The sequence below is a fragment of the Moschus berezovskii genome, chromosome 20 (assembly GCF_049115385.1).
Source record: "Moschus berezovskii isolate FMDL1 chromosome 20, NW_MosBer_1.0, whole genome shotgun sequence".
NCBI classification, from domain to species: Eukaryota; Metazoa; Chordata; class Mammalia; order Artiodactyla; family Moschidae; genus Moschus; species Moschus berezovskii.
This window is the reverse complement of record NC_142479.1, coordinates 28150519-28167470: the sequence shown is the minus strand read 5'-3', so window position 1 is coordinate 28167470 and position 16952 is coordinate 28150519. Positions and strand designations below refer to the sequence as shown.

The window sequence follows — 16952 nt, the reverse complement described above, 5'->3', positions numbered from 1 at the left end:
GTCCATCAAGTCGGTGATGCCATCCAGCCATCTCATCCTCTGTCGTCCCCTTCTCCTCCTGCCCCCAATCCCTCCCAGCATCAGAGTTTTTTCCAGTGAGTCAACTCTTCGCATGAGGTGGCCAAAGTATTGGAGTTTCAGCTTTAGCATCAGTCCTTCCAAAGAACACCCAGGACTGATCTCCTTTAGAATGGACTGGTTGGATCTCCTTGCAGTCCAAGGGACTCGCAAGAGTCTTCTCCAGCACCACAGTTCAAATGCATCGATCCTTCGGCGCTCAGCTTTCTTCACAGTCCAACTCTCACATCCATACATGACCACGGGAAAAACCATAGCCTTGACTAGATGGACCTCTGTTGGCAAAGTAATGTCTCTGCTTTTTAATATGCTATCTAGGTTGGTCATAACTTTCCTTCCAAGGAGTAAGCGTCTGTTAATTTCATGGCTACAATCAGCATCCGCAGTGATTTTGGAGCCCAAAAAAATAAAGTCTGACACTGTTTCCACTGTTTCCCCATCTATCTGCCATGAAGTGATGGGACCGGATGCCATGATCTTAGTTTTCTGAATGTTGAGCTTTAAGCCAACTTTTTCACTCTCCTCTTTCACTTTCATCAAGAGGCCTTTTAGTTCCTCTTCACTTTCTGCCATAAAATACTCTTATATGATACTAAAATATAGCCACATATGAGAACCTAGATAAAATACCTTATTTTAACCCAATCACATTATCCATCTTCAAAGCAACCCAAAATTCCACCACTGCCCACCATTTTAATGCAGGATGATTGAGGTAGGTAGGTTACCATGAATTTTACTGATAAGTTAACAGAGATCCCAGTAATAAGGGACAGGCTTACAGAAGGCTCTCTCCCCACCCTGCCCCCACTCAGTATAGTTTTGGCTGTTTGCCTCATGTCCTGTGTGATAATGTAGGTTGGAGGCCATTTCAGAAAAAGCATCTCAACTCCATCTAAGATGCTGCCATCCTCAGCCTAAAGACAGCTTCCTTACAAGTCACCAGCACTTGCCCACTGCTCCCACAGCCTCACCCTTGAATCAACTGCCATTTCCTTTCCCCCCACTGCCATATTCCTGTTATTCTTTTCTCCTTAAAAGGACAGCACATGTATCACCTCTTCTTTGGGTCTCTCTTTGATCTCAGGTGCCATCAACAAGCCACGATGGCTAAAACACGGGCTTTGGAGTCAAATAGGCTCTGAGTTCAAGCGTCAGTTCTGTTTAACAGCAGTGAAATTTGGTGAGCTGCTTAGTTCTCAGAGCCATACCTTCCGCCTGTATAAAGTGAGGTTGACAACACTTAGATAAATTGATAGAAGATATCTGGATGTGTCTGGTATTATGTCCCAGAAACAGGAGTGAACAGAAGCTTGCTATTTCAGTTGAGTCTGTTCTGGCCCTCCCTGGCCATTCATTTTGTCACACCCCTCTCCGATCCACGATTTCCCTTCTCTGAAAATAAGAGTCTAACGAGATGCTCTGGAAGGGCCTTTTCGGTTCCAGAGGGACTTCCTGTCTCTGCCTCTCGGCATTTTTTCCTGCCTTCCACGGTGACTGATTTTTTTCTATATGCAACCTGTCTCCCTAACCAGATTAGCAGACCCCAGAGAGTAGTGAGTGTGCTTTTATATGTCCATGTATCTCTAGAGCCCAGAATAGAGCCCTAAACGTAGGACATTTATCACATTAGGCTTCCATCACCTTAGCTGCTTCCCGCTTTTAACTATCTCATCGCATGACAGGGTCAGTACGAGACTATTACAGAGCTCTCTGATACTCCGGTCTCAGGGCTTTGCACCCAGCAGACCTAAAGCTGCTGGAGTTACTTGTAAATTACTCAATAATATCAATTGTCAGCTAGGACCTGTGGATAAGTTTCCCAAATTCTAAGAAGAGCTATGTAGTAAATTACCAATGGATTCATCATGGGATCTGGATAATGTTCTTTCTGATGTCACCCATCTATAATGATGCATAAAGGACCCTGTGCAGTGGTACCTGGATGTGGTCAAGTAAAACACTGGAAGTCATACCATGCTTTGAGACCAAAGGCATTTCTCAACCACTCGACTCCGTTCCTCCCTGGATCCCTCAGTCCTGAGTTATACTCAGCAATCTCCACTTGGTAATTGCTTCTTTCTCTAAGTGATGCCAGAACCAATGTGTTTTCTCTTTTTCCCTAAATGAGGATTTGCTAGCAGGACTGTATTTTTTCTCACCTAATAGCGAGTGACAGCAAAGTGTGAAATTAGCTATAACAAGTACCAAGGACTGAATGTTTTCAACTCCCCAGCAAGTTGAGAAATCAGTAGCTGGCCCTGAAGATCCAGGGGTGTCTACTGGTCTCCTTGACCCTGAACCCAGTTAGAAGGGGCCAGGTAATCTTCTGGTTCCAGATAATCACAGATCTTAGAGTTGGGAAGTTGGTAATTCTGTAACTATTGGGAAGTTTTATTGATGCTGACATTGGTCCATTTGATCCAAGCATCCGAAAGGGATGGGGCAATGTAAAAGAAATGGGGCTTCTTGAGATGGGACTTCAAATATGGCTCCCTGGAGGAACTGATATGTATGTGTGATTTCAGCAAATCATATACAGACTCTTTCTAGCACAGGAGGAATAAAAGAGATCCTGGGTGTGTATGAGGACTCTACACTCCTTATAACTACCCTGCCTACTAGCTGTGGGGTCTTGATGTAGGACCATCCCCTGCAGCCATGCTGGTGAAACCTCTCACACTGCCAGGCTGCACCATTCTCATAGCAACAATTCCAATGGCTCCCTCTGGGGCTGTGCAACAGAAATTTTCTCTGAGTCCTAATTTCCTCATTTGTAAAATAGAGACAATAATGTCTTAATCACAGAGTCATTGAGAGGATGAAATTGGGCAGGTGTGTGAAGTAGGTCATTTTTTCTGTTCTCTTGAAGTCCAATTCTGATGCTCTGACCACTCAAAGGCTGGAGACCCAGGGATGGCAGAGTGAGATTTCCCCCTGCCCATCCCTCGTCCTCCTCTCCACCTCCTCTCCTCCCCTCTGGCATGTACCCTGGCTCTCTGGATCAGCCCCACTCCAATCCTCCAAGATTCGGAATCTCTTCTGAAAATGATATCATGCCTTCTAGGAAGCCTTCTCTATCTCATCCAAGATTCTGGGTCTCTATTTTTGTCCATGATTGTCCCTCAGTTTCAAATCCACCGTCCTGTACACTGCTTTATGATAAGACACTGCAAAGTCCATTTCTGCTTTGCCAACTAGATCTCTGTTGGACTTTGCCAAAAGGGGGAACTAGAGAAAGGATTCAAGGAGGGAGGAGGAAGAATCAGACCCACCTTCCAGCTTGCCTCCTGTAGGCATCCTGTCTGCTGCTTCTCCCTGTCAGCAGCAGCCCAGTCTTGCTCATTCATCCGTAAAGTCTGGTCCAGTAATATCAATTGGATCCAAGTTTCAATTTCTCTCAACAATTTCAGAACATGCTTGATTGTACTCCATCAGAAACACCAGCATCAGCTGGATGGCAGTCCCTCTTCAGAAGTCCTAACACTGTGTTTCCTCCTCCAAGCTCAGAACTGTCAACGCCAGTGGGAAAGGGCTCCCTCCAAAGAAGGCTGAGTTTCAGCTCTGAAGGCTCCTCTCTCCAAGCTAAGTTTTAATTAAGTTAAAACTAAGTTCCAACACCTACATTTTCTTCCCCTAGTCCTAAGACTGGCGACTGCCCTCTGTAGTTGCTCTATCGGTGATACCTTATTCTCTCTTTGTACTTCAAGGTATCTAGTTAACAATCCACTGTTCCCAGGTAATAAGCCCTTTACCTCTATTGGTGTAAATAAAACGTTCTCCTTACTGGATACTGATGGACACATCCACGTATGACCTACAACTGACAACTATCAAAGTGCATGTCAAACAAACCTGCTGCTCCCTACCATTCATCTCACTGCTCTTTCCAGCCTTAGGTCCAAAAGTAATGTCTGGCTCAGTGAACACTGGTGAGTTTGTGCATGATAGAATAAATGTAGGGACGAATGATGCTTATGGAGTCAATCAAGTTTAAGGTGTGACTGTTGGGATTTCTGGGCTCCCTGGTAGCTCAGCTGGTAAAGAATCTGCCTGCAATGCAGGAGACCCCAGTTGTGAAGATCCTCTGGAGAAGGGATAGGCTACCCACTCCAGTATTCTTGGGTTTCCCTGGTGGCTCAGCTGGTAAAGAATCTGCCTGCAGTGTGGGAGAACGGGGTTCAATCCCTGGGTTGGGAAGATCCCCTGGAGAAGGGAACAGCTCCTCACTCTAGTATTCTGGCCTGGAGAATTCCAAGGACTGTAGAGCTCATGGAGTCACAAAGAGTCATTGGGACTTCTGCCCAGGCCCACTTGCTGAGATGGTGGTAGAGCAGATTTCATCCAAGAATGTTCCAATGAAAAAAACATGGAGAAATTTTGGATTCATGTCCTGATGAGTTCATGAGAAACAGTAAGAGACTAAGCCTTGGAGTCTTGGGATCAACTGTTAGCTCGACAACTTCATCACTGTAAGAATTCAAGCAAGCAACTTAACTTCTTTGACCTCAGTTTCCTCACTATCATAGATTTTCTCCATAGAATGCAAGACATATTTCAAAGGATTCTTCTAAGGATTAGATGAAAAAGAAGTGTGCAAATGAGCCTATTGTAGTAGATGCGTGAAGTAGGAGCTAAATATTAATGTCATCCCTCCTCCTCTTCCCCATCCATCTCTTGATTATTTCTGGCCTAAAATTTTAGTATCAGGGAGATTTCATTTTCCAGAGAAGAAGGGCAGGCTGTGATCAGTCTTCATGGTCATCGTGATCATAGCCATTATCATTATCATCACCAAAATCATCACCATCATCTCTATCATCACCACCAGCAGCACCACCAAGATGATCATCACCATTATCACCACCACCACCATCGCTGCCATCCTCACTGTCACCACCGCCACCACCAGCAGCATTGAATTAAAACTCAAATAAAGCACGGTGCTTTTCTCATGTCTTCCCTTATTTACTCTTCAGATCAATATTTTCCTTAGCACTTATAGGTAAAGAAACCTTCAGAGGTTAAGTCACTGCACAAGGTCCCACAGGAAGTCATCATCAGTGTTGTAAACTGAACCCACGTATATCTGGGTTCAAGACCGCTGCTCTTCCCTCACACTGCCTTTGAACCACTGTGACCGGGAGTCAGATTTTTCCTCTGTCCTCCCATTAAGCAGTCACTGGCACCAAAGCCTGTAGGTTTTGTTTCTGTATCACTGACACTCAGCCTGACTTCCAGCCCTCGTTGGCTTCCCTTTGCCTGTCTATACCCAAGGCAATGACATCTCACTGCAGCCAAGATGCAATTGTCAACCTCATGGCTGACCCCCTGCAGTAGACAGAGATAAGCCAGCATCTGTGAGATAAACTAGCATGAACATGCATCTTCCTGAAAGACCTCCTTCTCCCTCCCATTCTTTCCTGCTCGGGTTAATAGTTCAGGCAGAACTCTTTGTGTCAGACTTTATTGAACACATTTTCTCCCACTCTCAGCCCAGATGCCCAGTTGGCAAGTGGAGATAGGAGAAAAGAAAGGAATGAAGATGCCAGGTTCTTCCCATCATTTTGACACCATCTTAGAAGACACCTCCTTAGGCTCTCTCTGGGGACAGGAAAACAGACTTTTCGAGTCCTGCAGTCACCACCCTCTCCTACCACCTCACCCAGTGAAGAACCAGGCACCTAACACACTGAATAGAAAAAAGTCCAGAAAGCAGTGGTCGGCTGGGAGGGGTTAAGAGCTCTGGTTTGTTCTTTCCCTTCAAGCCAAGCTCCATCTCTCTGGAGTTTAGTTCTCTCCCCTGAAAGAGAGCTGGTGTGCCAGGGACGACTGGACATGAGTTGGAGAGTCAGAAAGACTGACTTTGAATCCAAGCTGTGATATTTTTCCTGTGACCTTCCACGAGATACTTCATCTCTCCTCGGCTCAGTTACCTCCACTGTAAACTGGGAACAGTAGGAACACCTGTTGCACAGAGTAATGATGAAGACTAAATAAAGGCCCGGCCTGGAGTAGGTGTGAGCTTCCTGCTTCTTCCTGGATGAGGAAAGTGGATTAGGTGATTTCCGAGGTCCCTTCCATACCTGCTCTTCTGATCACGTGGATGGCATGTCAGGTCCATGTGGCACTAGAAGCATTTCTGCACACAAGAATGAACCCTGCTTTACAGATGATCCTGAGCATGGAAACGTGAGAGGTGGGAAGGCGTTAGAGAGAGAGTTCCCAGGGCCACTGCATTTCAACCTCCCCGACCAGGAATTATGTTCCTGTGATGTGATATGGGACCACAGAAGCTGTCCAGAGGAGCCATCAGATACCCATGTCTGTGCCTGATGCTGATAAACAGGGCGCTTGGCCCCTTTTCAAGGGATGGGGTGGGTGAGCACCATGCCCGCTCCCATTCACCTCTCTCAACTCTCTTCCACACACACTGCCCATCTTGCCCAAAAGATTCATCCTCACGAAAGGGTCCATCAGTCATTTACACAATGAGGCCAGAATCAGGATAATCATTCAGAACCCATCTTCTCCCCCAGACCTACACCCAACTGGTCCCCGTAGGTTTCCCGAATCTTCCATTGGTGGCCTCTTTTCAACCTCTATTCCCTCTGTTCAAGCCCAGCCCTCATCATCCCTCCCTCCTTATTCATAAAGGGTTCCTGTGCCTCCAGTCCCAGCCAGCTCCAGCCCCTCCCCAAGCCTGCTGCCAGACAGCACTGCCTGTGTAATTCCCCCACACGTGTTTCTTGTTGTTTCTATTATTTCAACCATTTTCTGCAATGGATGTGTATTATTTTAATATTTTTAAATGATTTTAAAAGTCGTTAATAAATTCAAATCCAATCATTCCTCCCTTTAACATCGTTTTCTCTTTTCCCATTATCTTCAATATGTCATTGGGTTTCCTGTGCTTAGAAGAGGCCACTACTGCCTCATCTCCTGAAGCTCCTTCCAACAGCTCCTGTGCATACATCACATGAAGACACTTGCTTTTCTCTAAATGTCTCATTCTTGTTTGCTGGAAACACTGCTGGATCATTACGCATACCTAGCCCCCTGCCTGGAAAGTCTTGACCTGATAAATCCACACTTAGTCTTCAAGATGTTAGATAAACATCACCACCCCCGGGAAGCCCTCCCTGACTGCAGCACACTGGCCCACATCTGCAGTTAGCAATTGTGTCTTCTGGTGCCATAACATCACACATAGTGCATCTACTAGAGAAAAGATGGATCTTGACTGTGATCCTCTCTGTGTGTGTCCCTCCGGGAATAGATCATGAGATTCTGGAAAGTAAGGACCTTATTGTCATTTATCTTTACATCTCTGGGGCCTTTCAAACATGCCTGCTTTCCACATGTGCATGCACTGTGTTAACTTCTGTACATCTAGGTGAATAAAATTATGGCTATGCCTTCTTGGAGCTTACAGTCAAGTGAGAAAGACAGACATTAGAAAAAAAGAAAGAAAAGAAAAAGAATGAAAGCAACTAAATAAGAAATTTAAATCATGAAACATATTAAGAGGGATTGACTGTGGTGGTGGATACGTGAAATTACACATGTGATCAAATTGAACAGGATACACAAACACACACACACACACACACACACAAGTATAAGCAAAGCAGGGATTCTGAATAAGATCAATGCTTTATATCATTGTCAATATCCTGAATGCCATACTGTGATACTACAGTATAGTTTTGCAAAATGTTACCATTGGGGGAAGCTGTGTAAAGGACATGTGCCATCTCTCTGTATTATCTGTTACAATAGCATATCTTGCTACAGTTATCTCAAAATAAAAAGCTCAACTTAAAAAAAAAAAAAGAAGGATACAAATGGGGTCCTGTACAGACCAACTGATAGGAGCGGATTACTTCAGATTCTCCTAAGAGGCCTCTCCGATGAGATGGCTATTAAGCAGAAATCTTCAGGATCTGAAAGACCCATCCAGCTGGAGAGCTGAGGAAAGCTTTCTAGAAGGAAGACTTAGCATGTGCAGGGTTCATGAGATAGAAAGAGCTTGGCACATGTGATGCTCTGGCAGAAGCCAGGGTGTCTGCAGCATGGAAAAAAGTGAGGCTGGCAGCAGAGAGAGATGGAGCGAGAAGGGCAAGAGTGTGGACTCACTTGACGTGCAGGGGGAAGCTGCTGATGTGTTTTAAGCTGGGAATGATGTAACTGAGTTTAAGTTTTAAAGGGTTTCTCTGACCTTTAGGATTCCTTCCTAAAAATGGGGCTAAAGTGGGAGCTCTTCTAAAGATATTCGTCTCTGAGCCAAGTCCTGAGAGCTGAAAGAAGACAGCCCTATGGAGACTGAGGCCAAACTTTTAGTGCTTGGCATATAATAACAACTCAATAAATGGGTTTCTGTTTGGTCATTTTTCTTTGATCATTTTTGTTTGTATGTTTTGCAAATACCTAGCTGAATAGTTTGAGATTCACCTGAGATCTACTCTATAGGAGTGATCTCTGTTTATTCTGACAGCTAAAAATGCCTGACCATTCAGTGCTGATTTTCTGCAGAGGTAAACAGGCTGTCTATGGACGGAGAACACCAGCCACATATCCCCAACCTGGTTTGCCTTTGACTCATTGAAGGAGATGACACGGAAGGTCCCTGTGTTAAGGACTCAGATCATCAAAGCAAGCTGTGTTGTCTCCTGGAAAGTAAACCAGAGCCCAGAGAGAAGAAATCAGAATAACCAGCACCATGGCGGGTCTTAGATGTCCAGACTCCTAACATAAGCCTGGAATTCCTTCTACACCAACTCACCCACAAGGGTGGCTCCGAGATTGGAAGATGAGCCCCATCGTGGAGCCTTTGAATTCATCTTGGACCAAACTAAAGCTTCAGCATCTTCACTGTTGCTAAGTGACTTGCCCTGGGGCAGAGGATGAGCTTATGAATTGAACATAAGTCAGGAAGATCCCCTAGAGAAGGGCATGGCAACCCACTCCAATATTCTTGCCTGGAAAATCCCATGAACAGAGGAGCCTGGTAGGCTACAGTCCATGGGGTCGCAGAGTCAGACACTCTTTGCGACTAACTGACTGAATGACTGACTCTTTCTTTCTTTCTTTCCCTTCAATACCAAGCCTGGCCCCCAGTGCTGCTCAGAGGCCACGTAGAATCGGCAGGTAGCTGTCTAGGCTGGAAAGGACTAGGATGAGTTGTTTCCACTTAAACTGAAGGTCATGCTCAAGGGGTCCAACGATGTCCTCTGGGATCTGAAATGTCAGCCATCACTCTCTGGCTGAGCTCTGGCCCAGTGTTCTCTCCTGTATGTTGTGTCAGTTCCCCTGATCAAAGTGGCGGAAGGGGGGATGCTACCGAATCTACATACTGACCTCCTTCTAGACCACGAAGGTCTCAGGGCTGGTGTCACAGCTTCTCTATCTCTTCCTCCTCTCCCTTCTTCTGGAGGTGGCCAGAAGCACTCAATAAAAGTTTGCTGATTCTGGGGGCAGACACACTTTACAACAGACCAATAGTAATTCCTAGATAAATGTCCAGTGAAAGGGCATTTGGTGTATCTCCATAGGAAGACCTCTCATCCCCAAACACACACACACTCATAAACAGCTGACAGGATAAGAAAGGTGAGCCCTTCTATCCAAGACCTAAATTCCTCTACCACCTTGATATTCACCATGCTCCATGATCTTAGTTCAGTCCATCCTGTTCCTTTGAATGTAAGCTTCTAAATAGCCAATCTGTTCATTTCTCTTTTAGCTGAATGGGGCTTGGAAAGCGTGTGTGTGTGTGTGTGTGTGTGTGTCACACACACACACACACACGTGCGCAATGCTTCCTCCATCAGCTCTCAGAACCATCACATGAGGCAGGTATTACTGCTCAGCCGAGATACATACATTTCATAAGTCCTCAAATATTTATGCCATGACTATGTGCCAGACACTGTGCTCAGTGGGACCCCTATCCTCCTGGAGCCCACACGGCACCAGAATGGAGAAATTGAGGACCATAAAGTAGAAATTCAATAAGAAGTCAAGCCTTGGACTGAAGTCCCTTTATTCCAAATCTCATATTTTTTCTCTGGCACTGAGTTTTATCTCGTTAAGAATAAAGATTGGAGCTGGGACAAGAGGATCCCCAGAGAAGAAACTCATTTGTCTTCTCTGTCCTTCTGAATCTTACAGTGATTCTAGGACAAGAGTCATCTCCCTTTGCAGGTGACTGGCGTGCAGCAACTCTCTGGAAACCATGCCAGGAACAGGCAGAAAGGAGGAAAAGATCAACAAGCTGAACTTGTCTGTGTGTGTGTGTGTGTGTGTGTGTATGAGAGAGAGAGAATGCAAGAGAAAGGGAGGGAGAGAGACAGTGGCTCAGCCCCAACTGGGGCTTAGACCCAGGCTACCTTGACATTTCCTCCAAAGAATGAAGAAATGGGCCAAAAGAACCCCAACTATCTATAAACTTGCTATTGGGACCGGGAGAGGACCTCCCCTTCCTGCACACACACACTTAGTCCCCAGTCTGGAGACCTCTCTTTCCAATCCTCCATGCATCGAGGGTTTCTGAAACCCGAGTGTTCTGAGTGGTGCATGGAGAAGACCTGGCCCTAGTATCAACCCAGAAGCAAACCTCCAGTACCCTTGTTCTTAGCAAATGTGAAGACCACACCTCTCCCACCCACCTACACTTTACAGTTTGCAAAGAACATGCATATTTGTTTTCCTCTTTTTTTGTCTGCCCTGCTTGGCATGCGGCATCTTAGTCCCCTGACCAGTGATCAACCTGGGCCCCTGCAGTGGAAGCACAGGGCCCCAGTCACTGGACCGCCAACGAAGTCCCCATATTTATTTTTCATATACTAAGAGCCTATCCTAGTGGGCCAAGGAGAGGATTAGCAGGAGTAACATTCAGCTGGGACCTCATCTTCAGATTTAGCCTCAGATGCAGACTTTTGCTTTCCAAATGAGATTATATAAACACACGTTACTATTTTAAGGTGTTGGAAACGTTAACTCACTAAATGCAAATATTTAACACCGTCCACCATTCTGAAGCCCTGTTGTATTATTTCTCAGATGAAGAGCTCTAAAACTGGGAGTGCTCAGGGTACTTGACTTTGAGAGACCTTGAAAACAGTCCCCAGAAGACCAAAGAAGAGGGCGTAGCACCTTCACTTCACAGATGGGAAAACTGAGATTCAGAGCCCCCGGCTCAGAATCATCTAGAACAACCTCGTTCCCCAAGGCTGGCAGCATCAGAGGCTGGTTGGTCCAAACTGGAAGCCACCAGCCACACGTGGAGACTGAGCCCTCGCCAAGTGGCTGGTCTGAATTGAGAAAGGCTGTCAATGTCAAATACATGTCAATTTCCAAAGCTTTAACACAAAAAGGAATGTTCAATACCCCAAACATCTCAGTAATAATTTTTGTATTTGTTGCATGCTTTAATGATATTATTTTGAATACAATGACTAAATAAAATACGTTATGAAAGCGAGTTCTGCCCATCCCTTTCACTCTTTTAAATGCAGCTATTAGCGAATTTTAAATTACACATGAGGCTCATATTATATTTCTATTGGCTGACACTGCTCTGGGGGAAGTAAGGACGTTTATCCCAAGTACCAAGTACATGCTGGCTAATTTTGCAGCAGGGGGCTTTCCTGCTGCTTGTTTCAGAAACAGCCTGGAGGATTTTAGATCCACTCTTGCCCAAGGCAATGGAAATAACCTGAATCTGGGGGCGGGGTGGGTGAGGGCTTTCAGACACCCACCCCCACCGCATTTCTGAATCCACGGATATCCAGTGAGTGAGGTCACGGCAATAATGGGAGGGTGCAAAACAGGCCAGGGTTCGGGATGAGAATGCCACGTCAAACGCAGGCCGCTCCCTGTGAATCACCTTGATTTGTCACCAAATTAGATGGCAAAGTGAAACATCCAGGTGGAAATGAAATTCCAGCTGTAGTGGCAGTGTAAAGCCACTCCTACTGGCTGTGTGAAGAGGGCTCAACTCACAAGAGCTTGGAGCACTCATGTTTCCAGGAAGCTCCATGCTTCCTTCCCTGATTCCTTCCCTGAGTAGGTGGGAGTCAGCTCTCTGTGGCTGGGCTAGTGGACAGAGGGCTGAGCTCTGGGACGGTGGTCAACTGGTCTTTCCATTCAAGCTGAATATTTTTCAGTGTCCAGGCCAAATGAGAACAAGTCCCCAGGCACCATTAGCTCATTGTCCTGGGCCTCCAGGTTCAGACTGGGGACAAGTTTTTTATTCAATACCAGTTAGTTCTGGGAGAGAAAAACGCCAGCTCCTGGGGTGCCAGGAGGCTGCAAGGCCTCTGGTGGCCTCCCCTTCCCACGATCCCAGTTACAGGCCCTATCTTATGAGCATACGATGTGCAAATTCCACCTGAGACCAGGGTCCAACTGATTGTGTCTTTTGCTCTCTCTGACCCTGAGGATGTTTCTCTAGTCTCTGGAGCTAGTCCCTCCTTTTGAGTAACTAGGCTGATGTTGGCCTTGATGATGTTTCAGGGTCTAGCTCTGACACATGCTCTGTGACCTCATTCCAACACACACAGGTGATGCATATGAACACACACACAGACACACCCACAGATATGCATGCATGAATGCATACACAAATAAATGGACACATTAAAGCATATGTTTTACCCAATAGACATGTAGAGACATATGGATAGACACACAGACACACTGGTACAGACACAAAGACACACTGGTACAGACACACCCACATAGACACATACAAACACACACACAAAGACCCATGCACAAACTCATACGTAAGCATATACACACAGAAACACAGCACACACAACACAAAGGCACACGCACACACACAAACAAACACCTCCATCGAAACCTACAAGCACATACAGATACACTCCTAAGGACTGAAGCATTAACACACTCACAGATACACATACACACACATCACACTATACAATCCACTTCTTTCAAATGATTACAGAAACCAGAACAATTTGCTAATGAAGCAATCTGTACAATATGGGTTTGAAAAAGCTACCACCATCTATTGCCAGAGGGATGTCATGATGCTTCCAGTTAGACACACATATACATATAGAACCACACACAGGTACACAGACACCTATAGAGACACTCACACACACACACACATACAAACACACAGTCCCTTGTGTCTTCACAACTCACTGTCTCCTCACTGCTCCCCTCCCATCTCCCCGCGACCCTCCAACCCCTCTGCCATGGTTCATACTCTGCACCCTAGCTCCCTCCCAAAGGCAAGTCCAACTTCCTCTGCCTGGCTAGCGAAGCCACAGCAACAGCTCTGGGAGGCTGGCAGCCCTGCTTCTTCTCCAGCCTTATCCACAGCCCTGAGGTTTCACCCTCTGCTCCAGCACACCCTCCTCTCTCACCCACAAACCCATTGGAGTTTCCCGCATATCAGAAATCCCCGCACCCTGCCCTCCACTCTAGCCTGACTCTCCTTCCCCGGGGGACTAGTTCCTTGAATGAGAGGTTAACAGGGTGCCCCAACCACCCCACCCTCTCCTCTGCCCTCTGCACCCCAGAAATCTCTGCTGCAGTCACCCAGGGGCTCTCTAATTGCCAAATCTGATGCACTCCTTTTAGTCCTCATTTTACCAGGCTTTTCAGTAGCATCTGACCTCGCAGCCCACTCCCACCCGGCTCCTGTGACACCACTCACTCCAGTCCACCCTCCTTCTCAGCATGTCCTTTCAGCCTCCATCCATTTACCCATGACCAGCTCTATGGCCCAAGGTCCTGGCCTCAACCCTCATGCACAGGTGGGCCTGTGCATCATCAGCCACCCCAGGTCCATGGCTGTCTTCCCCAAGCATCCTGCAGGCACCTGTATGAGCCTTGACTGAACTTACCGCCTCTTCTCTACTGGGCCACAACCTCCCCGTCTTCTCTCTCCCCTTATTTCAGGAGTTCACACCTGCCTGTCCCCAAGTCAGGAGTCTGGAAGTCCAGATTTTCCCTCTCATTTCCTTCAACCCATCAGATTCCAGTGGTCACAGAAACCTGCACATTCTCCCAAGGAAACCCTGCAGGACCCACCCATCCACGTGGTCCATGTCCAGAGCTGTATCTCTCTGCCTCCAATTGTAACCTGCCATTCCCTCCTTTCAATTCCCACAGCAGCTTCTCCTCTTGTCTGAAGGATACAGTCCCCAGAGCTTAGACACTTGGCGATCCCGGCCTTCTCTCTTGTCCCTCCCTCATACCTACCCAATACCACGAATATTCCAGATGACTTTCACCCCCAAATTCCCAAGCTGTTGCACATCTCCACGATTGGCCAAGTATTTCCAGAAGCAGAGCAGCTTTCTTCTGGTTATTGACCCTCTTGAAATATTTGGCCCCAGCATCGCCCTCACTATGAAGAGCTGCCTGATGAGCCTGCTCAGCGTCCAGGAGGGTTGGGCGCCCCTGCCCTGCAAACTTAGTGCCCTGTGTACATTTTCCATAAAGCCCTTACACAGTCAATTATTATCCTCTGTTTGCATTTTTTTCTCCCCCACTGTTTGTGGACAGAGACTAATTTATTTATGAATTCCCAGAGACATACATAGTCCCCATATATAGAAGGTAATAAAAGAATATTTATGAAATGAATGAAGGAATGAATGAATGAGGCAGACTAACCCAGCCCAGAGAAGAGTTTAGGTCCTGTTCAAAGCTCTGCCTTTTTCCCCAGGGGAAGGTCAAACTTTAGCGTGGCTTCTGGATGACACCTAGCAACTGTTGCCATGACAACTAAAAAGCACCATTTTCCCAGGGCAGTCCTCCCTTCCCGTCGTTGCCTTTCCCCACCTGGCTCAGCAGATCAGAGGAGGCAGTCCTCCTGCTTCAGGAAGCCATGGGGTGGCGGGGGAAGTGTCCTCCCTAAGACAGCTGATCAGGCAACCTGGCTCAAACCCCCTGGGGCAGAGGTCCTGATGGAGATGCAGAAAATCGGATTTGATAGAATCAGCTGTGCTTGGGCAATCTAGGAGGAGGGACAGATGGGGCCAACTGGCAGCGGGAACCTGGGGGCAACCAGAGAGAAAGCTTATTAGAGGGGTCTTATTCATCGGGGAGCTGGGGGGTGGGGGGGGAAATGCTGTTCTAGGGTGGGGAGGGGCGGGTGCAGAAGAAGTTGGCCTGAGGGTTCCATCCAGAAAACAGACCATAGGGCCAAACGAAATGTTCTGCCCCCCAGACCGACTCCCTTCAAGGACTGTGCCAGGTCCCAGATGCCCTTCCTTGGTCAGCTCTAGGACATCCATGCCCCTATGTTGCCAGTACCACCCTGTGTGATTCCCCACACTTGGACTTAGAGTTCAAGGTCACTGTGATCCTAAAGGGAGAAGCTGCATCTGTTTTAATCACCACCACATCCCCAGAGCCTCCCAGTGCCCGGCACACAGATGATCCACAGAGGGGTTATGAATGAATGAAGAGCTGCCCTGAGACATGAAGGGGGCGGTCCCAGGGCTGGGCGGCCAGGAGAATAAACCCGGGGAGGCCTGTTCCGTGCCAGCTGCACTGCTTAGATGGACATCCTTGTGGAAGAAGAGGGAAGGGGGGGCTCTCAGAGGGCTGGCCACTTGCCAAGGTCACACAGAAGAAGGGGTAGAGCTGGGATTTGAGGAGGGCTCTGGCTGCAAGGCTGGTGCTCGTCACTCTGCCCCGAACCAGAACCACTGGAGCAGAAATGATGCCTCACACCTTGTGGCCACTGTCCCACCGCCACCCCCTTCCCCCACATACTGTTCAGGCAAGGAGCACCTAACCCTACGGCTCACTCCCAAAGGTCAGAAATCCTCAGGGTATGGTCTAGCACCATGAACACACCTGACCTCGTCTGATCTTGGAAGCTAAGTGGGGTCAGTCCTGGCTAGTACTTGGAAGCAAGAAGTCCTCCAGGTGTAGGGAAAAAGGAACGCTCTTACACTCTTGGTGAGAGTGTAAATTGGTAAAGTCACTATGGAAAATGTTCCTTAAAAGACTAAAAATAAAGGTACCATACAATCCACCAATCCCACTCCTGAGCATATATTCAGAGAAAATCATAATTTGAAAAGATACATGCACCCAATGTTCACTGTAGCGTTATTTATAATAGCCAAGACATAGAATCACCTAAATGTCCATTGACAGACGAATGGATAAAGCAGATGTGGTACATTTATACAACAGAATATTATTCCGTCATTAAAAAGAATGAAATGATGCCACATGCAGCAACATGGATGGACCTAGAAATTACCATGCTAAGTGAAGTAAGTCAGAAAGAGAAAGATATTGCTTATATACAGAATCTAAAAAATGATACAAATGAACTTACTTCCAAAACAGAAACAGGCTCACAGACATAGAAAACAAATTTACGGTTACCAAAGGGGAAAGGTGGTAGGGGGATAAATCAGGAATTTGTGATTAACATACACATGTGTGCTTGCATGCTCAGTTGCTTCAGCTGTGTCCAACTCTTTGTGACCCCTATGGACTGTAGCCCTCCAGGCTACTCAGTCCATGGGATTCTCCAGGCAAGGGATTACCATGCCCTCCTCCAGGGGATCTTCCTGACCCTGGGGTCAAACCCACGTCTCCTGCACTGAAGGCGGATTTTTTACTGCTGAGCCACTGGGACAGCCCCTTAACATACACATACTACAGTCTGGATCAAACAACCACGACTGCGCTAGTCCTGCTACTTTAACACAGTGTCTTGGCTTCCCAGGTGGCACTAGTGGTAAAGAACCTGCCTGCCAGTACAGGAGGCATAAGAGACAGGGGTTCGATCCCTGGGTCAGGAAGATCCCCTGGAGGAGGGCGTGGCAACCCACTCCAGTAGTCTTGCCCGGAGA

General features: G+C 47.0%; 1 protein-coding gene across 1 annotated transcript in view; it reads right to left on the bottom strand.

The window, feature by feature from the left end:
- ASIC2 (acid sensing ion channel subunit 2) overlaps nt 1-16952 on the bottom strand; it is a 1233617-nt gene that overhangs the window by 1070718 nt on the left and 145947 nt on the right. The gene's annotated exons all lie outside the window — the stretch shown is intronic.